Genomic DNA, 25214 nt, shown 5'->3' with positions numbered 1-25214 from the left:
CTATTATTTCAATTAAAAAACGAGGTTAATTCGATCCGATCTCACCGACCCTGAATGTGGTCCTAACCCTTTTCAAAAATGAGTTTCTTCGAGAACAATGGGGGCTCAAAATGGAGCCAGGAAGGAAGTGCCATAAGCTGTGTAGTACAGTTGCAGTGCTCAGAGAAACTCCTGGAGTTCCTGATATCCAATATTTAAAAAAAAATGGTACATACGTCGTTAAAGCTATGTTCCTCTTCTTTAATTTTTTTTAAAGTGAAAATCCTTTTAGTCATTTTTGAATTATAACCTTGTCAATCAAATATTCCGATAACCACTTCATGAAAATTAGGAAAATTGTAGGCGTCAAAATCGATAAATTTAAATTCAAACAAAAATTTATATTTAGGGATCTCTAGAGGCGCTAAAACGAATTTCATAGAAGTTTTAAGTAAAAAAATGTATGACCTACTTTAGTTGAAAAAACTTGGTTTTTTGACATTTTTCTTTATTAATAAACTTTGATAGTTTTTGCTATATTTTTATGAAAATCTACATAAAAATGCTGAAAAATGATATAGTGATAAAAATGTGATGATATGATATTAAAAAACAGTATATTTCAACTTTCAATTTTTTTTGCCAAAACAAGGCTTATCGGAAAAAGTGGCGAAAAAACACAAACAACAGTAATACAGAATTTTAACTTATCAGGTACGTATGGGCTTAATTAGCAATTAGTAAATTAATAAACCAATAATTGCTGTAAGAAAAGCACATCAATAATATATTAAGCTCCTCAATTCGCTATTTTTCACTAAAATTTATCTTTTATTACACAAAAAATAAGAATGTAATTAAGTATATCCTGATCGCTGGTAATAGTTAACCAAGAATAGAGTGAAGATCGATGATTGTTTTAGGACTAAATGATGAGCTATTATATCGATAATATTGTTAATAGCAAAATGTCAAAAAAAGAGATGGAGATAGAGAGATCAAAAAGTTATGGACGAATCGCGAACGCACATCTTTCCTGTCTGTTGCAATTTTACTATTTTACAATTGAGTTTTCACAATTGTTATAATACGTACTTATGGAAGGAAAAGATGGAAAGGCACCGGGTCTTTATTAATTGAATCTATCTATACCTATCACATACCTTAAATCCTTTCGGATATATGCTCATATACTCGTCCGATTGCTGTCATAAATTCAATCTCCCGAGACATATCCCATTTAAAATTGTGTTCGGTTCCGTACAGTTCAAGTTCGTTTATAGGTAAAAGAGCCAACACGGAAGTGTATAGTCTTTTTTTGATTGTTAATGTAAGTTAGATCGTTTATCTAGTAGTCGTTTAAATAGTCTGAATCTTGTATTTAAATTTTTACGGAATCGTATACGGATTCCCTGTAAATCGTTTTCCGAAGTACAGCCCGAGGTAGCGTACGTGGTTCGCAATGAGAATAAGGAGATTAATGAAATATTGAGGAGGGAGAGTTTTTTTGTTTGTGGTAAAAACAATGCATTAAATATATGTTCGTTTACCTTCATTCTCCATTTGCAGAGCCAGGATTCAAGGGAATGTGAATGATTTTGTAAATTACTTGATGCTATAACGGGAACTTTATCTAACGTGAGTATTGATGTGTCATCAACAAAGGTAAAAATTAAAGTGTTAGTGGGTGAGTGGATACATTAGTCGTGTAAATTGTGTAAAGGAGGGGAACGAGTATGCACTCTTGTGGGACCCAGCGAGAATCGACTAAATACAGGAGAAGTAAGTGTTTTCGATAGTAGGGACGTGACGTTCTGTAAAATATAATTTTGGTATAAGATATAATGTAGATGGTATGATACCCTTGAACTTCTGCAGCTCGTACAGCTACTACAGTGTGTCGTACCCTGTCAATTGCCTGAAATATGTCCAGGAAGACTTGGGGCAGTACTGCCCAAGTGAAGTGGCAATGGTATCTACTATGGGATGTACTAGACTGATAGTCGAGTTGCAACTCCGAAAACCGAACCGGTGATTAGGATATGGGAAGGTATTCGCTATACAGGCCGAATAACAGAAGTTTTTCCCTATGTTACCGATTATTGGCAAACGACAGGTTGGTCTTTAAGAACTAGGAAGGTGGGTTGATTTGTGTAGTTTAAGAATAATCTTTCCTGGGGGCGTCGGTGGCCGCAACGGTTTAGGCGTTGACACGGCGCTCATCACTCTAAGGTAAAAGTCCCGGGTTCGAATCCAGCAGCCCTGCATTCGAACCCGGTATAATTACAAATGGGCTTTTTTATCAAAAACACCGATACCCCGAGGGTTGACATAACCTCTGCTGTTGCGAACCCTCGTTAAAAAAAATCTTTCTTTAAAAAAAACCCATGGGGTGGGGAATTGGGTAGTGGGTAAGACAGCGTTGAAGAGATATGTTACGAAGATAATTACTTTTTTAGCGAGTGGGAATGTTATTATAGGGGTAATCATGTCGTAACCAGGACTTTTCGTTTTCCGGTTGTTACAGATTTTGAAAGACAGTTTTTAATAAAGAACTTTCTAAAATACTTTTATGATGATTTTGACTTTTGTAATTTACAGATATGTGTTTATATAATTGAGTTCATTAGCGATAATGTTTTTTTTTATGTTAGCCTTGAATGCGTCTTTTCAAAATTACGAGGTCCTTTTCAAAGGATTACTCTCTCTTTTGGAGTCTTGGACTAACTCTCGTTGGAGAAAAAAGCTTTTAACGATAAAAAAAAAAGTTTAAATTTATTTTACTGAAACAAAAAGACAGCTAAATAATAAATCTACGTCCTAAACTAAGCTGTTTTAGAAAACTCATTTTACTAAAGAGCATTTTCGCATAGTAAATAACGAATTCTTTAAATAACAGCTTTAACCCCTGTATTGTATAAATTGATTACAGGAGGAGGGAGAAAAGTAGAAATTTAAAATATTAGGTTTGAAAAAGAAGAACGATTCCTAAGCTTGATAAATCTTTTCATCTTAGTAATGCCTTTTTATTTTTTGCGTACTGACATGTGCGAGATTGGGGAAAAGTAAATCCTACCGAATTTCAGATTCCTTCCTAATCTTTCCATTTCGCGGTCTAAATGTTTATGGTATTTTTCATTTGTATTGTAATGTATGTTATGACATGTCAGACCCTTCGAATCAGCGAGGGCAAGCGAACCCGATTTTCGCAACGTGCTCTGAATCAATTGGGCCAAAACACGACTACTCCACATAAATACGACCTTCACTCTCATTTTCGCCTTTAGCAAGTGGTTGGAATGTCAGTTAAGTAACAATTAAAATCATATTATGATCCACATTTTTAATTCAATGATTGGATGGAAAACAGACTGCTTACGAAAGTGCTAATGGCGAAAATATTGTAAAGTGATGAAAAGTAAAAGGTGAAGGGACATCTTGTACTTGAACATGTTAAGCCATCCAGTATGACAACTATTACTTTACTTTCATTTTATTAAAAAATATAATATAGGCTTAATAGAACACAAGATATTGCATAAATGTGATTAGTGACCGTTAATCGATAATTATTCAGAAATCGTGAGATGCGGTCTGGTGTGATGTAGGTTTCAGAAAAACATTTTCTTTATCGTGCCAACGTTTCGANGAAGATGATCTCAATAAAGATCGAAACGTTGGCACGATAAAGAAAATGTTTTTCTGAAACCTACATCACACCAGACCGCATCTCACGATTTCTGAATAATTATTGCATAAAGATATTGCAAGAGCATAAATTAGATCATGTTCTAATTTTATTAGTCAAAAATCATAAAATTCTCCCTTAAGAGAAATAAAGAACCAATTAATATCATTTTCAAGCAAAAGAAAACACGTTTTACCTAATAATACAGTACATTATTTACGGGCATACCATTGAGATTCCACCATTGAAACTTTTCAACATAGCTTTCAAAGTAAACGTATAATACATCAATCAACTATGGCTATTTGTACTTATAAATGTGAAGTTCTGCATACAATACACAAATGGACAGAGTACAAATTCTACAGAATGGGCGCATAAGACTGCGCACAGTTGCACCATGGTTCAATCAAAATGCTGTCCTCGATAAGGTTGCTTAAATCCTTAAATGGTTCAAGGGAGGATCGAGTGCTCTACAACAGGCTCAACCTTACACTCAACCACAATATCGGCTTACATAAATCGGTTCTCATCCTACCCGAGAAGGAGCAGGAAGACGGATTAAGCGGAAAAAACTCGTGCGTCCTATCAATACTTACGTCACGAAGCATTGAATTTATTTTTTTCATCAACCTTCCGAAGATGTAAAGGCATCGGGACTTAATAAATTTAGCCCAATGCGTCAATTACATCTAGCACTCTCCTTGTATCCTTTGCTAAGGATTGAATATTGTCTTGTGATTCCGGAAAATCGATTGAAATATTTTTCACGCATAGCAGATTGGTGGGAACAATGGGAAATTTATATTTGTAGATAAACAAATTCCCAAATATAGCTGTGTATGATACTTCGGCCCAGCTAGAACCTAGGAGACGACTAAACTCAATTTGCATACCTAATAACACCCAAACCCTTCTCCGGAACATACGGTACGTTGATCCTAATTCAATTGTCTTCCAAAATCGGAGATTTAATTTCATCTTTCATCTCGTCGGTGGAGAATGGAAAGTACAGATTTACGCAAGTGCGTCTACGTAATAGTCGCAATCCGAACCAAATATCATTTTCAGCAATACTAGATCCAAAAAACTGCTGTGTACCTTGGCACACCTAACACCATAGAGTCAGACACGTAGTTTACCTACAACCAACAAACTTGTGCGGCTTTTGTTCACTTTACAAACCTGGGAAAGAATAAAATTATACACAAAGAACCTGCCAACAGATTACAACCTTCTTCTCAAATTTTGGAGTTAAGCCAGTTTTGATCGTTGTATCATATGTACTATTGACTTCAAAATATGCACATTTGAAAAGTAAAGTCCATTCACGCAGATGGTTGTAGCCGAAGCGAGAGATGATCATTCTTTTGTGTTGTAGTTACATTATTCTTCACTATTGCAATCTGTACTAGTGAAAGAAAAAGATGGACATACATCTGGCATTTATTGAGCGAATTACAAGTTCAAACTACATCTATCACATTCCTTTCATCCTTTTTAAAAAAATATAGTTTCTACTCACAGTAAGTTGTTTTCCAACGATCCGATTTTCGAGCCCTTAGCCCATCATCAGGTTGAAGGATTTCTACAACCTCATCTCTCGACATGAATAGTAAAAGTGAACCCGCTGATACCCCCGCCAACGCGACGTTCCAATGAGAAGCTGGTTTTTTAATGGCGCTCAATTTGAACGTGCGAAAAGCGGGAATTATAACACAAGCAAATATTATAATGGTAAATACTGTAAGAAATTAATTATAAATTAGTGATTAAAGATAAAGGATAAAAAATTAGAATAATACCTCAATATTATTAAATTATTATAAAAATAATAACAATTAAAATAACTAATTTAATTATTTGGACGTTTAATGTTATTTATGTACATATTTAAAATGGGGGGGTAGATCAAAATCTATAATATTATTAATGCATTTATCTCCATGTTCAATTTTACATTTTTTAATTTCAAATTTCTCAAAACAAATCTAGTTCTCTCCCTTTGTTGAAACTATGTAACGCTGTTGCATTTAAATTTGGATTGAAATTATGTTTTGTTTCTTTTAGATGGTCCTTAAATTCCGAAAATTTGTTCGATTTAGGCAAGTGTTCTTTTACTCTCGTTGTTATTTCTCTACCGCTTTGTCCTATATATTTAATATCACAATCATTACGATTTGGCGGGAGTATCGGCGGGTTCACTTTTGCAATTCAAGATACATGGTTGTAGAAATCCTTCAACCTGATGATGAGCTAACGGCTCGAAATTCGGATCGTTGAAAAGCAACATACTGTGAATAGGAACTATCTTTTTAGAGGATTTAACACCGTACCCACTCCATCATTGATCATTTATTTTCCTTTCATCCTTTGACAGTCACAAAGTAGTACATTGTTCCAAAGTTTGGTACTTTCGAAAGCCACGTGCATAACAGTTTGGTGTGAACAATGAGAAATTAATATTATTTCACATTCACACTCGAACAATCGTTTTAAGCAACATTCTCATCCAATATGTGACTGCATAGCTACCTTTGTTTCACCTAGAACCTTAGAGTCATCTAGACTTACGGCTTACATAGAACCACTCACAAACGTTTCCTATTTTTTTGTACTTGTGTAAATAATAGAGAATGATATGAAAAGCCTCGAAATTTTATTACTTCAGTCCAAGTTTCCAAGTACAACTACAACTGATGCTGATCTTATAGTTGTTTTGTACATCCGGAAACATGTTTTAGGCGTCGCATATTCGTGTGAACAATAAAAAATTAAGATTTTAGATAAGCAAATCACAATCTTCCTCAACAATACTCTCACCTTCAAATCTCTCTAAAATCAACCTGCTACCTTTGGTTGAGGATGTTGGGGTCTCATTGCTTCACGGCTATGGTCTATTTTACACGACTACGATACGAAAATTCTTCGACTAAAAACAAAATGCTTATGTAACTCTACTGAAATAGATTTGCACTGTATAGACAATCCGATGTACCCAATTCTTTCTTTCCAATGGCCTCAGATCAATAGTAAATGCCGCCTGTTATGATACCAATACTACTGTCAACAATGATCTTAAATCGCTTTTATTCAAATCGAATTCCACATTGTGTGGAAAATATTTCCACAATAGACTCTTCCTCCATCCCGGTTTTGTTCAAGCCTTGTCGGACAAATCCCATCCCTGTAAACCATTAAAGCATCTGAAGCGGAAAAGGCCACACGATCTTTGCTTTCTACAGTGTATACAATACATCGATGAAAAGGGTAGAATGAAGAATAACATCTACTTTTCTCAATTGTCATGTAAATAGTACGTATTTAATATAAATGCAAATTATAATAAAGAATGATTTTTAATATAAAAATAGTGTTCAATATGAAAACTTAGGACTACTACTACTACTACTATATGTCTTTATTGTTTAATATATATACAAAGTTTACAGATCGGCAGTATAGATTACAGAGCAAGAAAGACGTTCCTCATGGTTTAAAACCGTCTGAGGGTGAAAACTTAGGAATTTACTTATAAATAAACCGTTTAGGGTGGGTCTAATCGATTTGTTATTCAGCGAAAACCTACATGTAGTAACCAAGTAGTTATCGGGAGAATGAAACATTAAAATCTGTACGAGTGTTAAGAATTTGCCTCAATCTGAGAGAAGAAATCGAAGTGTTATAATTAGCTATGCTGTAGTACCATAGATGTAAATGAAATTATCATGGACAAATAACTAGAAAAAATTCGTTCATCAGTCCAGCGAATAGAAAAAAGCGGCTAAATTTTGCCAAACGATATGTTTCTGGGCAACTCTTTCTGGAATTGACATTTTCGTGGTTGAAAAAGTGTTCTCAATTGTACCGACGGTACTGCAAGGGTGTGGAAAAGAGCTAATGAAGAGTCCCAGCCGCAAAATACTCGAGGAATTGTAAAATATAATGGTGGCTATGTTATGGCATAGAGGTGTTTAATGCAACCGGAAACCGTATTTATCGAGGGAATTACAGTCAGTAAAATAAATATGTAGATATGATGATGACGAGGCTACTAGGAATCAGAGTTTGTGCTCCCCATACGTGCCACCTGGCTTATTGGACATTCCTAGTTCCCTAGTTCAGTGCAATCGACTCAATCCTGCTTCTCAGAAGTATTAGGCCATTGACAGGGTGGCTGTTTCTTCATCCTTATTACATAATCTGCAATTTGGATCATCATTATACACCGTGGACTTTTTAGATGGCACGGCTGAATTTCTTTGGAACCAATGACGTTGTAAAAAAAATGATATTTAATATTTTTAGTCTAGTTTCAAATTTTATCTTTTGGAGAAAAATTATAGTGTACCTCAGGCCCAGTTCAACTTCAAAATTTCAAATACGACCCTATACATCCTGACATATCATATTTTACCCTGAAAACAATGGTACAATCGGGTTTTAAATTGGTCGAAAAATTACGAAGTTGTGACAATTTCGACAAGGAACTGTATAATTTACTGTTTGTTCACGAAAATCCAAATTCCTCTCTGAAATGTTGAACAGTTCTAGGTTTTTTCAAAAATAAATTTAGTGATTTACTACGGACTTGCAATTTTAAGCCGTATCGCTCATTTCGTGTCGAGGGACTTCGGAACTCTGATTAAGGCACTATCCGGAGTACATCTCTAAACTTATTTTTGGAAAAACCTAAAACTCTTCCAACATTTCGAAGAGAGGAATTCGGATTTCGGCGAACATGTAGTAAAATTAATTTATGTTTTTAGTTGAGATGAAAAAAAGCTAATGGCACGAGAGGGATTCGAGCCCACGACCTTCGGCTAGATACGCCGCTGCTCTACCACCTGAGGTATCGTGACCTCGATCCACTCGGACATCAACTCCCCATCTCAACCCCACCTTATGAGTTTTCCCTCCTTTTGCCATTTTTCACCTAAATAACCACTAAAAACCTAAATTAATTGTAATGTATTAATTGGTCAAGCGGACCACGAAATTAGTGAATTTAATGAATTAAATGAAGTACACTTCACTAAAGCTCTCCGTCGCCATTTCAATTGTCGTCGAGAATCCAAACCGATTACACGACATTTGAAAAATGGAAAAAGGAGGGAAAACTCATAAGGTGGTGTTGAGATGGGGAGTTGAGGTCCGAGTGGATCGAGGTCACGATAGCTCAGGTGGTAGAGCAGGGGCATATCTAGCCGAAGGTAGGGGTTCGAATCCCTCTCGTGCCATTAGCTTTTTTTCATCTCAACTAAAAACCTAAATTAATTGTAATGTATTAATTGGTCAAGCTGACCACGAAATTAGTGAATGTAGTAAAATATTCAGCTCGTCGAAATTACGCTGCCCGTTTCTTTTTGTCATAATTTCGTAATTTTTTGACCAATTTAAAATCATACAGCACCATTGTTTTCAGTGTAAAAAAATCCTTTAAAATGATGTCTCAGCATGTATAGGGTTGTATTTGAAATTTTGAATTTGAACTGGGCCTGAGGTACCCTATTTAATTTTTTTCCGAAAAATTTGAAACTAGACTAAACAATATTAAAGACGTATTTTTTTGTATGTTTGGTTGCGTCATTGGTTCAAGAGATATTCATTCTGGCCGTCTAAAAAGGACCCTGTATACTCCAGATGCCAGTGACCGGTCCTATCACTCCTCCGACTATGGCCCTCTCTAACTGCAGCAATGAGTTAGCCAGTCTTGGTGAGGGTTGTTTTCGAATGTAGTCATATTAAGACTTAATTTATTAACAAGTACTACGAAACTGAGAATTAACAGGATATTTATATTTTATATCTTATATTTTTTTATCCCATTGAAAAATAATGTGGACACACTTTTTCATTGAAGAAGCATTGTACTTTTGCGATTTTTTATACAACCTAATACGAGATAGCACTATGAAATGCAGAATGGAAATGTTGCTATAAATACGAGAAAACTAAACCAAAATGAGGAATCAACCCTGATTCCGATTACATGTATAACCTGTTGATTGGATCCACAGTAAATCGTTAACTTGACCTATTCAGAATTTTTGAAACCTATTAAAAACATTATTTATAAAGTCTTTCGGTAAGAAATTATCAGTTTATTTAGGAACGATGTTTTCTTATATTTCGACCTCAACAGTTTAACTTATGATTTTTTCTTCTTGAAGGTGGGATAATAGGTCATCTCAAAAAAACCACAACCAGTTTTTATCTACAACGTTTTGGATTTATTTTAATCCTTACTCAGGTGAGTTAACGCCTGTGCACAGAACAAATATTTCTTACATTTTTAGATCAACATAGTTATCATTTTTCTTCACTACTTACAATGGTTAAAAGAGTGGTCGTCAGTCATTAATATTTTATAACAGTTTATTTTAAAAAAGAGCCAGTGTGGTACATATTTAAGTCTTTATTATTATTTATTTAGGAAATAAAGGAGACTTGATGGTCAAATTATATTTCCCAAAGTTAACACTCGAAGAAATAAGTAAACTTAATGAATTCATCCTCCATTATTATTCCCAATAGAGAGCAATAACTACATTTAATTACCAATTGTAAACTGTTAATTGAGTTCTTGAGCCCATATTGACCTGGGAAACTTCAATGATTATTATCTTCTCGGTTTCTCAGTTCTGTCTACTAGCTTTCAAACACGTTAACAAACCCTATTATGGATACTCTCTACATAATGATTAAATAAAATACAAGAAATCCATAAATTCTTCATCCGGAACCTTTGATCGTAAGAATGTAATCATGTACCCTGCTCGTTTTGTCGGTTGAGTGAATACAAAATACCGAAAATAATGTTTAATCATATTCCTGTATAAAAACATTAATAATTATTGGATTTTTGTTGGTTTTAACTCTGTTTTTATGAAGGAAGAAGTCATGGTAAAATTTCTTATCGGGATAACCTGTTCCTCTGTTAGTCCATTCTTCGCCATTGTACCTGACCATTAGACAAATATTTGCGTTTTAGGCCTATTTTGCCTTTAAATTTATAATTTCTTATCAATACAAAAAATAATAGTTGGGGACAGCGGACCAATTGGTTAGTGCGTCGAACTCGTATATGACGTGCTGGCTGTTCATGGTTCGAATCGGCACAGCCCCGTGGTCTTTTAATTGGCATTAGCATTAAAATACTATTGTAAAGCAGTTTATCTCATCGTCCGCGACACACAAAATGTAGATGTCGTTAAGCCTACATGGCAGTAATATTTCATTTAGAAATAATTTAACTGTACGTCATTGTATTTCTAGTTATCAAATATGTAGGATGATATGAAACAGGATAGGTCCTAATATAAGTTCATAAATGTTTCAAGACTACCTCTTAGGGCCTACGGAGTGCTAAACTTGCAGTTTGGCATCGGTATACTCCTAATAGCATGTACAGAAAACCACAAAACGGCACCACTCAAATACAGGTCGGACATTGCTTCCCGTATATTCGGTCGTCCTTAAAAGGACAATGAGGATCTTTAACGTCCGCACCTAGCCTTCCGGCCTTATCGGACGTTTTGATTCTCAAGAGGAGAGCTGACGCACCTCATCATACGACAGAAGTGTGTTATTGCCGCAGCATTGGTGTAGAGGCAGCTCAGCCTCGAGGGGCCAAGACAACCTCGCTTCCCGCTTGCCCATTCCGAGTTTTCGGGTCCGCATTAAGCATCTAACAGTATGCCGCGCGCAAAGGGTTACCTAAGTCGAAATACATCAGCCTGGTCTCCCGCGCACCCTAGATAGAGAAGGCCAATGTATCTCCCAGAGTATTGAGGCTTCCCCAGCGTAGAAACTTCCGGATCCGCTCCGGCCACGGTTTCGTTTAAAGTGGAATTGCTAACCACTCCCTAGAGGACACTGCCGGTAAAAGCCGCCAATCGAGCTCAACCTACACCTGCGTGCAAAGCATACTCGAAGCAACCGATTCACTACCCATTTCCATCCGCCACTACTCACACATTCGAGGGATTCCGTCAGCGTAGTCAAAGCGTCCTCAACGCTATACGCTTCGGGTGAATAACGATGGTCATACGCAAGTTTCGTGCGAAGGTCACATATAAAAGTCAGTCTCTTCTCCAGGTACCCGCCAGGGGTGTCGCCACGGCCAACTTCGAGTCCATTCCCAGTGTACCAGGGGCTGAAACTTGGAACATTTCTGTTACCCCGTAGTACAGATGGTTATGCACTCTCCTCCGTCTATGCAGACAGGATCTGGTACCCTAACCCACGTGTACCTCTGATAATGCACCCGCCGCCCCATGCCGACTCCAGGCCGACACGAATACAGCTTGTGCTTTAGAGAGGTTGCCACGCCCTCAGGGCTACAACATTATTTTGCGCCCGGACACCCTCCTTGTAACCAAAGGTTGGGAGAGGTCGCAGGGTAGAATGAAGGAACCTGGATTGAGAAAGGGATACAGGTCTGGCAGACAGAAATCAGTACCAAAATTAATAAAGAGTTTTCATTTTACATGAAAAATTCCAACATGAATTATAAAAAACGAACATTTTATCAAATAAAATGTTGATTCATCATGTTGATCATTCACACTACAAAAATCAAAACATACTCCGAAAATTCTTATTAATGCTTATTTCTTATAAATGTTGAATAAAAATATTAACAATTTAAGAGTTTGTTGATGTTTTTCACTAAGGTATCGAATATCCAGCATGTATGAAAATAGATAAGCCTTTATATTGGAAATGTGTAACCTTTCTGCATGTTTTATGTTTACCTCTTGGTGTTGGCAGGGTGCTGAACCTGTAGGTTGTAATATCCCATTATTTCTGGTATACCTGATTCATTTCAGCTTCTCGCCATCTTCAGTGTTGGGTTTAGGTAATAATTTCATTATTTCCGTGCATTATAATCTATATAAATGCGAGAGCTACACGGGATTTATCCAGAACCTGCATTGAAGATGATGAAATGCCGAAATGTGTCTGATAAACTGAACCAGTCTAGAATGGAGTAGATCCAAATATGATATGAACTCTTTTTCAATTCTGCCATCAAGGAAGCTTACATTGCCCTAAGTGAGAAGCAGATAAAAAATTTACCAAACCACTGAAAACCACCCACACTGACAAGAAATGGGAGCTGTCAAATGCAAGTCAGACAGTCGATATACCAATGAAAAGACAAACGGTATTATAATTACAATAAAAAGTAAAAAAACACAAACGGCTACAGAACTGGCCATAATAAAAACAAAACTGCACTTCTGAAATAGACTATGGACCACACTAACATAAGAAAAAAAACGTACAACCAAACTAATCAGTCTATACACATAAACCTCAATGACGAAAACTGCCACCGTTGGAAAACTTGACAAAACACCGACGAAGCATTCCCATTAGATAAAACTGGTACCCAGACACAAGGAAGCATAATATAAGCATCTAACTTGACCATTAAATTAGAGAGTATACAAAAATCTTTAATCGTGGCAAAAGCGTGATGGAGAAGTTAAGTTTTATGGGATGAAATCTGGTCTAACAGTTCAACTTGCTCTTCCACTTATGACTTCTTGACTGCAGTGAGATGACCTCTTGAGGTCCTCGAACGTGGGTCGTTTTCGATCATTTTGATCTGCCTGTTTTCCCGTTTTGGGATTTCGGCACTAAGACAAATAAACAAACACAAACTCACCATTAAGACGGCGAGAAGCCGAAATTGTACAATAGTACAAAACATAGAGAATAGGCAGATAAAAATTATAGGAAAAGACTAAAGGTTCATGAATGTGTTTTACAAAAAGTAATTGCATAAAAGAAGTTTAATTTAGTTCAGGTGGAGAAATAATAATATGCAAATATAAGATAGTTTCAACAAGTGCCTTTCCGAGGCTTTCGTCGATGACCGTGCACGACTGTGGAGAGGGTGGCATAAATCTGGAGCACAATAAGAAAGACGACCCAACTTGGCAACAAAGTTTCTAGGCGATAAACATAAATTGCCCTCTCTGAGAAATATTCTCTGACAGCATAAATTCTCAAGAGTTATAACGAATTGAGCCTTCGTAAAGTGACGAGTCGTTGTATGTCAAATAGGAGGCAATCCCTTTCCCGGAATATGGATAGTAATTAAGCCGGATAAACCTAATCTATCCTTCTGCTAAGGTAAAAGCAAAAGCGTATTGACAAGACAGCTTCTATCAAATAACTTACAACAATTATTTCCTTAATAAATATTGTATTGCATTACAGTTTTAATCCGGAAAGTTCTGAATTTTCATCCAAGCTATTCTGACAATTTTTGTTTACACGCTGTCAGGCGACTCCTCAGCGCATAAAATTATCGATATACCTATATCCAGAACAGAACGGACAGAAATTTTAATTAAAACATTATATACACTATCATGAAGGCAATACGAGATTTGATGGTGTGAGGAAGAATAGCAGGAAACAACTGTGGATGCAGATGCTGCTTTGGATGTACATCATGATGGTAAGACCTATTCTTACATATGGAACCTTGCATGCATCTGTATAACGTGATCGATGTAAACAGTTGGTATGAAAAGATATTGGGATTAATCCCCCTACACCACATGATAATAGGGACACCACAGAAAACTATTATGAGTATTATTAAAGAGAAACCTCCAACAGGAATAAATCTAAAATGGAGATACAGCAACAACATAATGAATGACCATCCAATACTCATGGCTCCAGGAGACGACATGAATAGGATGTTTGAATTTAATCAACACTTCCAAATAAAGTTACCAAAAAGTAATGAGAACGAGAGAAAAACACCACCTCCTTTAAGAACGGCACCATCTAATGGTACATAGATGGAACTACAGCACAAGAAGACAGGGGTAGGAGTATTCATTCCTAGTCCTGGAACCAAATACTCGGAACCCAAGGGGAAAAAATCACCAGTATCTTCCAAGCTGAGGTCTACGCAATCGAGAGATGTCAATTTGAATAAAGGGTACAAAAACAGGAACATGTCATGTCAGATAGCGAAGCAGCCATTAAAGCACTAAGCTCGAACATTATTAGCTCAAAGATGGTGCAGAACTGCAAAACCAAACTAGGTCTGGAGTACAAAGTCAGCCTCTGTTGCGTACAAGGACATGTGGGAGTAGAAGGCTACGATAAAGAGGTCACCTTGCAAGAAAAGGAGCCGCTGTTAGCACCCGAACCCTTCTGTGGCTACACTGTCGATCTGAAGATGAGTACCTCAGACAGAAGGATGAAAAGAAAATGAGGGAACAATGGAACTGACTCATTGGACACAAACATTCCAATATCATCCTAACACATTTTGTAAGGAAACAAGTGGAATGTATCAAGGGAAGCTGGAAAAAACTTTGAATCCTAACAAGATTCATAACTGGATACTGCAAACTAACCGGGCATTTAAAGAAGATTGGCATAACCAAACACGGCACATGCAGATTCTGCAAAGAAGCAGAGAAGGCACCAACACCCCTTTAACAAACTGTGGCGGTACACTTGCCCGCAGGAGGACAATGTAACCGTAGAAGAATTCAACCACTGAAACCGGGCCTACTAATCCAATTCTTTGATGAATTAGGACCCACCGGGGTGCTATAGGCAAAGGGTTGTGGGGGATACAACAGTTCTCAAAGAGCGTAGTATATTCCACACCCTGTCTAATACATCTACATCTACATTTACATTACATACAATTTCAATTAATCATTCTTTTTAAGTGAGGTCTTGGTCGAGATGAAAAAGTTTGTATCACGAGCGAGATTCGAACCCACTACCTTCCGCTCAATACACCGCCGCTCTACCACAAGAGCTATCGTGACTTCGAACTACTCAGACACCAACTCACCATCTCAACCTCAAAAGCTTTCCAATTCCTTCAAATTTTCCTTCTTTTTGCCATTTTTCATCTCAAAAATACATAAAAAGTATAATTAATTGAAATAAGTATTTTGGTCAATTAGACCACTAAACATAAATGTTTTAATATTACATGCATTTTTTTCAATTAATTAATCTTTATGTAAGGCATTGGTTGAGATAAAAAAAGTCAGTGTCACGAGCGGGATTCGAACCCACGATTCTCGGCTAAATACGCCGCTACTCTACCACTTGAGCAATCGTGACTTTGATCCACTCGGACACTAACTTCCCATCTCAACGAATATTTCCTCCATTTTGCCATTTTTCAAATGTCGTGACGATTCGGTCAATCTGACCGCGAACTATAATGAATTACATGCAATGGTTTTCACAGCAGAAATTTAATATCAATAGGAACGTAATGAATTCTTTTGTATTTCTTTGGAAAATTGACTTTTATTTGGACGCAAGTAATAACCTAAAAAAAGAGCCGCAGTACTGTTCGAGCTATCGTTACGGGGGCAGTTGGTACTTTCTATATCTAGAGATCGATATTAAATCTCGTTAATAGGATCTATTCTTGCCAGGCCCAGACAGCACATATGTGAGCTCGTTATTTATTCTTATTGTGGATCTCCTTCGTAACGCTACAGTTGCTTCTTTTTGTGCCTTGCTGCGGTAGCTCCGTCATGTGCAGACCTTATAATACAGATATCCTGTCAGAAATATCTCTGCAATGCTCTTTGCTTGTTTCACTTCTCGGAAGAATGCAATTATAAGAGCTTATTTATATTGGAAAACATGAATTAACAACCAGCGATTGTAAAGATCCCATATAAGTGTGAGACTGTGCTATTTCACAAATTTATCTGAACCAGGGTTAGGTTGGTTACTTTGAAGCAAAATGAGTCAACAGCTTGCCTTGATCATTGAAACCATTCGCAAAAAATAAACAATTCAAATAAAATTCTGTAATTCGGTTTGTTTTCTAAATACACCGTGATAACGACTGCCAATCTATCAGGTGTAAATAAGTAGTATATAACTCGATTTATCTTTTTCAAATTTAATTTCCGGCAGCATTCTAGGGAAGATCCGTGTCAAGATTTCAAAGGCCAACCGCCAATGCCAACATGATCTTATCTTTACATTCATTTATAACGTTTGTGAAGTTTGTTCCTTTTTGTGTGTTTGTGTTTGTGTTTGTGTGTGTGTGTGTGTGTGTGTGTGTGTGTGTGTGTGTGTGTGTGTGTGTGTGTGTGTGTGTGTGTGTGTGTGTGTTTCTTCAATCATGATATCTGAAAGCGGAACATTTGAAAATATGCATATGATGTGATATGATAGAGTTGACAAATCTTTGATCGTTCTTGAAAATAACATAAAAAAATAACGATCGATTACGAACAACGATAGAAAACCAAACTCTGCAATACAACTCACACAAAACCACCTCAAACCGTCAGGAAAGCTAAGCACAAAATCACTCCAGTCGTAGGCAAGGGCGGAACCATGTAGGCCATCAGTTAGCGGTGGGTGTAAAAAATTTTGATTTTTTTCATACGGGACCTAAAACATGCCAATTGAGAGAAACACATCGTTTTTTAGACCGAACGCAATACTTTCTCCTCCTTTAAAAAGAAGAACTGAAAATAAAATCACTTAATTTAAATTTTTGAATAGTTTAATTTCAACAAAGCACATAATTTTCATGTTTCCAAAATGTTTTTCCGTCATAGTCTGCAATGTAAATGTTTTTAGGCACGAATGTTATCGAATATAAAAAATATATCGCCAACTTAGAGGTTATCATATCAAGAGATCGAATAAGAAAGTTAGAGGTAGAAATGAGGAAAGCACCAGAAGGACATGTCTAATCATGGTCTACGATGTAATTTTTTAGCACAAAACATGAATGGAAAAAACCCTCACGACAGTAAAGAGTAAGTGGTAGACTTCTTTCTTTTACGGACTCAATCCAGAGGTGCTAAAAATTTGCTACTTCAAAAGTTATAGAATAATTTAAAAACAATGGGTATATATTATTATTTATTTTTTACAAAACGTAACATTATAAACATTTTGCAATAGAATAAAAAATTAGTCAAATGTTTTTTTGTTTTTATTAACAGCTGGCATTAAATTAAATTAGATTCCGGCCATTTTTTCCTACACCACTGAAAATAATATAATGGTTTATTAGTTAACTACCTAATTTGAAATTTTATTTAAGCTATTTATGACTGTGTAACTTCACTATTACTTTTTGGTAACAATGTGTGATTTACGGAAAAAGACGTGTGATAGCCAAACCATATTTTTCAATAATATATACAATTTTAAGGACATTTGCTTTTTACCGTGATTTCTCTGTCAATTTAAAAGAAATGTTGGCTTATTTGGTAAAAGAAAATTAAGAAACGGCTACGGTTTTATCATATTATAAATAATAAATTAATTTGAGTTTTTAAACGAAAGAAATTAGATTTGAAAGTACCATATTTGAAAACAATCCTGTTTGAAAAAGGAATTTTTTCAAATTATGAAAACTTTTAAAATACTGCTTGGATTTGTGCCAAACCGTGTTTAAGAGTTACAGGAAGAATCCAGCTTAAAAACTGTACTAAAAATGCCAAAATCCAATAGTGAGGAGCTAAGAGGGAGTGAAATTAAACAAACAGAGCTGTTGTGCGGGAAAAAAAACGCAAAAATGACAAAAAAATTTTGATTGAATTTATTATTTTAATCGCCTATAATTTTGCAACCCTCTGTCGCTTTGGCTGAAAAACTATCCCAACCGTCCTTACAGTATTCTTTACACCCTGCCAAATTTCATTGGTACGCGATCAAAAATGCCACCGCTAGAAAGCTATATTTTTCGATGAAATCTACCTAAAATTAAGCATCATCTTACAGGTTTCTTCATACCAAATCGAATGATCGAAGTATCGAACCTTGAGAAAACAAAGCCAAAGGGTGACCACTTAAAAAAAAACTCAAAAACTAATTTTGGGAAGGTTTACCAACAATATATCAATCGGTAACAGATCAAAGTTTTATAATTCTGAAATATAAGCCTCTTTCCTTATTTAACGCTAAACTAAGACATATTACATATAACACATAACAACTTCACTTGGTTCCAGAGGGGGGGAGTAATTCCCCTTGTACACCCCCTTGGATCCGCAACTGAAATCTTCCATTCTCTCAGCAGGGCAGGAAATAATGAAAATCGTTGGCCTTTGTACTGGTCATTGCCCTTTTAAAAATAACCCCTTAAAAAATGGGAAGAACTGAGGTAGAAACCTTACGACCTTGCATACTGTACACTAGGGATATCGGAACATATGCGGCTACAAAACATACTCAAACGGCACTACGTAACTTACTGGGTCCGCCTACACTCGCAGACTTGAATTACTCAAACGCGTTTCGGCATTGCGCCATCTTCAGTGAGGAACGCGAGTATAGACGAACCTAATGAATAACCCAGTGCCGTTTCAAACATGACCACCTACTCGCAGGCCAACACCCAACAGCAACTTTATCTTCACGGTAGTATATTTTCTGGGTAAGGATATAGAGAATGGTCAATTCCACAATAGATATTTTAAGCCGAAATGGGGGAAATGGAGACTATCATCCAAAGTGGTACAAATTAAAGACGATATTCATGTATTCGATACAGTTTAAGGTGTAATACCCTTAAGCTGAAATATCAATTTAAGCCCGGTACTTAATATCCGTAGAATTAGGTAGTCAACGTATGGTTTATTTAAGGTGCTGTGCGATTATTCGCAAATAACATAATGGGGGGACTGTTCTCTTCATACCGGGACCATGTGTGGAATAGTGGAGAAACGCTTTGCTTCATGTGCCATGCGTCACAGCTCAAAGACAGCCAGTTATGGTATGGGGTGAAATCAACATCCATTGAAATACTGCTCTGATTAGTGAAAATACTGCTCTGAAAAATCCATTCAGAATGGATTTTTTACAGCATACTGTACATTGAAAAAGTTCTTCTGGAAGCTGTGGTTTCATTCGCTTCATTTATTCGGGACACCTTCTTCTTAATGCATGATAATGCTCGACCGTACACAGGGTGAGTCATTTTTTCACCATTGGAAAATCAACGTGGGTGCGTTTAAATCTGACTCGAGGCTTATTTCCTTTGATTAATACGTTAATAAAAAAAAGTGATTCAATTTTCGGTGCACCATTGGAAAATCAACGCGGTGCGTTTAAATTTGACTCAAGGCCTATTTCTTTTGATTTTAACATTAAAAAAAGGAAGTGAGTCAATTTTCGGTGCACCATAGGGAAATCAACGTTGGTGCGTCTAATTATGACTCGGCACATTTTATTTTGTTAGTCTGCTACCAAAAAATAGGCGATTCTCTTTTCGACACACCATTCATTACAAATTAGTTTTAGTAGGTTGGAAGGAAAATAAACAAAACCAATATTAATAAAACATTCAAACATTATGTAAAAATTTAAAAAAAATTCTTCACAAATTAATTTGATTAAGGTTTAAGAGTATTTTTTTCGTCCGATCCGTTTACGATAGACTAGGCTACTGTCTTGCAGCAAACGGAGGTCTGTTCGAACAATTATTATAATGATTTTGAACATTTTTGGTTTGCTAACAAAGGAGATTCTTACTTTTATTTAATTTTTTTACTTTACCAGAAAAAAGTACTCTTAAACCTTAATCAAATTAATTTGTGAAGAATTTTTTTTTAATTTTTACATTATGTTTGAATGTTTTAATAATATTGGTTTTGTTTATTTTCCTTCCAACCTACTAAAACTAATTTGTAACGAATGGTGTGTCGAAAAGTGAATCGCCTATTTTTTGGTAGCAGACTAACAAAATAAAATGTGCCGAGTCACAATTAGACGGCACCAACGTTGATTTCCCTATGGTGCACCGAAAATTGACTCTCTTTCTTTTATTAACTTACTAATCAAAGGAAATAAGCCTCGAGTCACATTTAACGCACCCACGTTGATTTTCCAATGGTGCGTCAGAAATTGACTCACCCTGTATAGCTCGAGTTGTCGCCCTTTACTTAGTGAAAGTAGGGATTACCTCAATGAATTGGCCAGCACGTTCTCCTCACACGAATGCTATAGAACACTTATGGGGCATGATAAAGGAGACAAAAAAAAGCCAAAGCGTGACAAGAAGAAACTGCTTTAATTTAGGGAACGTTTATCAGAGGTAACAGATCCACGTTTATATAATCGTGAAATATAAGCTTCTTCGCTTAATTAAGGCTGAACTAAGACATTACATATAACATATAACATCTTCACTTGGCTCCGAGGGGGGTGGTAATTTCCTTTTACACCCCCTTGGATCCGCCACTGGACGTAGGTAAAAGGTAAGAGATGGACACATTTTAAACCTTCAAATACAATGGCCAAACCTTCAACCCGATGATCGTACTATTTAATCTGTGAAAAACGCCTACAGACAACGAAAACAACCCTTTCACCTTTCATGAACAAAATACAATAATCAAACATTAAAAATTAAACTTCCTCTGCAGGTTGCCTGTCAGACAAAAACAACAATTGAAATGCCAGGATAATCTGTATCTGAAACGTCTAAATTACAAATTTGTATTTGTAAATCCTCTAATGTATTGGAACGAACGACGCTTCAAAATCGAATTGATTAACGCCCGCTTAATTGAAATTCGTCGAAACGTTTTAGGACGGCTTACATAAATGCGGTCAAGTGACCATTTAACAACAGCAGCTGTTTGTTTCCTGCGTTAATAAAAATTAGAGGAGCCTAGAGGTGCAATTTACGAGGTTGCTCGCCGGTTTTATAAGAGTATAAAAGTAGGTGATAGTAGACTAAATATTTAAAAACAAGCCTCCGGTGTAATTCAATTACACAGGACGAGATAAAACAACAAAAAAGTTTCTCCAAGAGTTGAGCACACAAACCACTTATGTAGAACACTAAATACAAAAAAATCGACAACTATCCACATTTCTAAGCTTAGTTATATCTAGGGCTGTGTGCATTTGCATATTTTTCCTGGTTAACTAAAACATCCAGTTTTAACAATATGTGTATGTTTTGAAGCATCTGGAATCAATTTAGATATATTTATTTTGCATATTTGTGCATATATTGCCATAAATGCTTTTTGCATATGTGTGTCGTAATTGCAAATACCGGCATATCGGTATTTAGCACGTCAAATTTTAATGCTTCTGAGCAAGCAAAAAAAAAAATTCTCCGAAAAAGCTTCTGCATCGCTTTCCGCGCGAACTTTCAGGTGCCATTGCTTCCCTTGGAAAAAATAGAGAAAGGAATAGTGTTTGTACCACTGGAAATGTTCTCTTGGAATAGTTTAATTGGATTCATGGATATATTACGACCTCAGTTCTCTTCTTTCCCTACTACCATACTTCTCATGCATTTTCCATCGTGAAACATTATTTATGTGTTATGAACTGACTACTCCTAAAATGCCGAAAGTCACCGCAAAGGCGAAAGATCTTGTTCAAAAGTATGTGCGTGAGTATTCCAGTGAGACTTTTAAGGGAGATGGGGACGATTTATACTGTGTTTGTTGTGATAAACCTGTATCAACAGCACATAAAGATAGCAAAACACAGGAAAACAAAGGTAGGAAGTCTAAGTTTCAACAAACTTTTGTGGCACCAGCGGCCACAAGTGCTGGGGCTGGAAAGTCCGGTTTAGATACCGGTTTAGATACCGATTTATGTCGTGCTTTACATGGAGCTGACATATCCATCCATAAACTAAGCACCCTGAACTCAAGGTATTTTTTTTTTTTTTTGAGAAATACACATGGAAAGAACCATTCCTCACGAACGAACCCTCAAGAAATCTCACCTGGATCTTATATATACAATACAAGCATATCTTATATATACAAGCAAAATCTCACTGGCACTCTCGACACAACACGCAAGAATGGCACAATTACACAGAAGACAAACACTTTGAGTGAGTAGAAATACTTTGATTGAATATAAAAATAAAAAAATATATTTTGCATTGTATAAATTCTCGTTTCCACATCCAAAATGTAATTTATATGTAAACAATGTTTGTAAATCCCAGGCCCTGAAGATGATCTCAATAAAGATCGAAACGTTGGCAAGATAAAGAAAATGTTTTTCTGAATTGAGAGCCGATGCGAGTTTCTTCTCATTGTTGACGATATCCTTCAGTATACTTTTACCTTCGTGTCCATATGTAGTTGCAATTTGTTCATAGAATCCCATGTTCTTCGTTCTTCTCGTGTAGAAATGTGTGGTGATTAGTGACCGTTAATCGATATTTATTTAGAAATCGTAAGATGCGGTCTGGTGTGAGATCGAAGAATGTTTTTCTGAAACCTAAATCACATCAGACCGCATCTCACGATTTCTAAATAAATATCGATTAACGGTCACTAATCACCACACACTTATATACAATGAAACACTCCATAAAATCAGAGACTTCATCGAAAATGGACCGATCTGAGTCTCGACGGATGAGACGACAGATTTTTTAAATGCGTTTTTTTTTAAATATTCGCCATGTTATGTTCCTATTGCCACTGTTTCTCTTTTCAATACAATTATGTGCTTTAATTTGATGTTTCCTTATATTTTCTCATGGTAATTTTTGCTTTTGTGCAGGTTTAAACTGCATTTATTACCAAATAGATTTACATATATATATGTATATATACATATTTGTTTGTTTTTATTACCTATAAAGCACAGCCCTAGTTATATCCATTCACTAACCTTTTACTGTGACAATATATTATTTAATTTATTACATTAATTTTCAATATTTTAGTGTTTTTTAGTGTTTACAATGAAGTTTCAGCTTATGTTGAATCCTCATGAATAGTTAATGAATATTTCCGTTCCTCTTCTTGACGACTTTTATTAAGGAAAATCATTAAAAATACACTCAACACAGAGGAAAGGCTCACTCTCATATTCAGTATCGGATGTTCTCGTAAGGCAAAAGGGCTTGTTCTGCATAATCTGCCAAGAGATGATGTTGGACATGCAGGTCTAAGAAGGGCAAGCGAACATAAGCGAGCCGTCTAGTGTATGACCTTGGTTACTAATTTGATGACAGCAGACAAAGCTGATCTTGTCAGGATAAGAAATAACACCCTAAGTGCTATTAATGCTTAGTGACTATGTTCATGATATGTGGTATAAAAGTAAATTTGTTATCAAATATTACCCCAAGGTAATTAATAGAGGCACGACTTTTACTGTTACGCTGTTGCAGGAAATTTAACCTCGGCAGCGTAAAACCTTCTCCGCCTCATTTTCCACATTCGATGTCTGATGATCTGACCAAGGGTTTTTACTGCTCTAGTGTGTGGTGTGCTCCGCACTCTGCTCACAAAGTCACCAATACCCAGAGTTGGGCAAAATCTAACTAATTCAATCATGATTAAGAATTTTGATTGAAGTTTAATCATGATTGAATTAATCATGAGTAAATTAATCATGAGTAAATTAATCATTATATGATTTAGTCATGATTAATCCAGTCATGAGGTATGACTAAATTATACAATGATTAATTTACTCATGACTAATTCAATCATGATTAAACGTCAATCAAAATTCTTAAGCATGATTGAATTAGTTTGATTTTGCCCAACTCTGGCTAGAATGACCAACTTACCAAAATCCAGCCGACTCCGGATAAAAATTTTGAGATGAGAGTCGTGCTCAAGGCCATCCTTCAAAAAGTTCTATCATAAACGAAAACCAAAGTTACATAATTATTCTACATGTATATTTTATTACAATCAAGAACCCTAGATGGTGTATTTTCCAAAAAATGTAGAAATCTCTCCTTTTAAGTGGAATAAATTTTAATTCAAAGAAATATTTTTTCTATTGATCAGTTATATAAATATATTTACTTTTCAAAGCGTAGCTTGTTCTAGGATTTTTTTATTTTATTTTATTATTATTGTTATTATCATTATCATTATTTTTTGGCTTTTCATAACGACGGAGTTTTACTTATAATTGAAAGATTGATTTTTGTTAAATAAGGTGTGTAGAGATTAGATTTGAGTGAGTAGAAATACTTTGTTTGAATATAAAATATATTTTGCATTGTATAAATTCACTTATCCACATCCTAAATGTATTTGTTAAATGTAAACATTGTTTGTAAATCCCAAGCCCTGAAGATGATCTCAATAAAAGATCGAAACGTTGGCACGATAAAGAAAATGTTTTTCTGAAACCTACATCACTCCCGACCGCATCTCACGATATCTGAATAACTGTTAAATAAGGATTTTCGTTTTGATGAAATAAATTTCTGTTAGAAAATTTTATAAAAGTGATGAAGTTGTGTATTTTTCATTTTTTGAGCACCCATGATTTATCAAAATTTAGTCATGACTAACTATATTGTGACTAAATTAGTAATGTCTCGTGTTTAATTAATAGTCATGACTAATTTAGCCACCAATCACATATTGCTATGTGACCAATGACTAAATTAGTCACTTACTACCAATCATGACTAACGGTCTGAGTGATCAATCATTAATCATTAGACATGACTAATTTTTGCCCAACACCGCCAATAACACTACTGGTCATTTTTTGTCTGATCTGAATTAGTGCCCGTAAATGACTT

The sequence above is a fragment of the Cimex lectularius genome, unplaced genomic scaffold, assembly GCF_000648675.2.
Source record: "Cimex lectularius strain Harlan isolate CLEC.00 unplaced genomic scaffold, Clec_2.1 scaffold103, whole genome shotgun sequence".
NCBI classification, from domain to species: domain Eukaryota; kingdom Metazoa; phylum Arthropoda; class Insecta; order Hemiptera; family Cimicidae; genus Cimex; species Cimex lectularius.
This window is presented reverse-complemented; position numbering follows the sequence as displayed.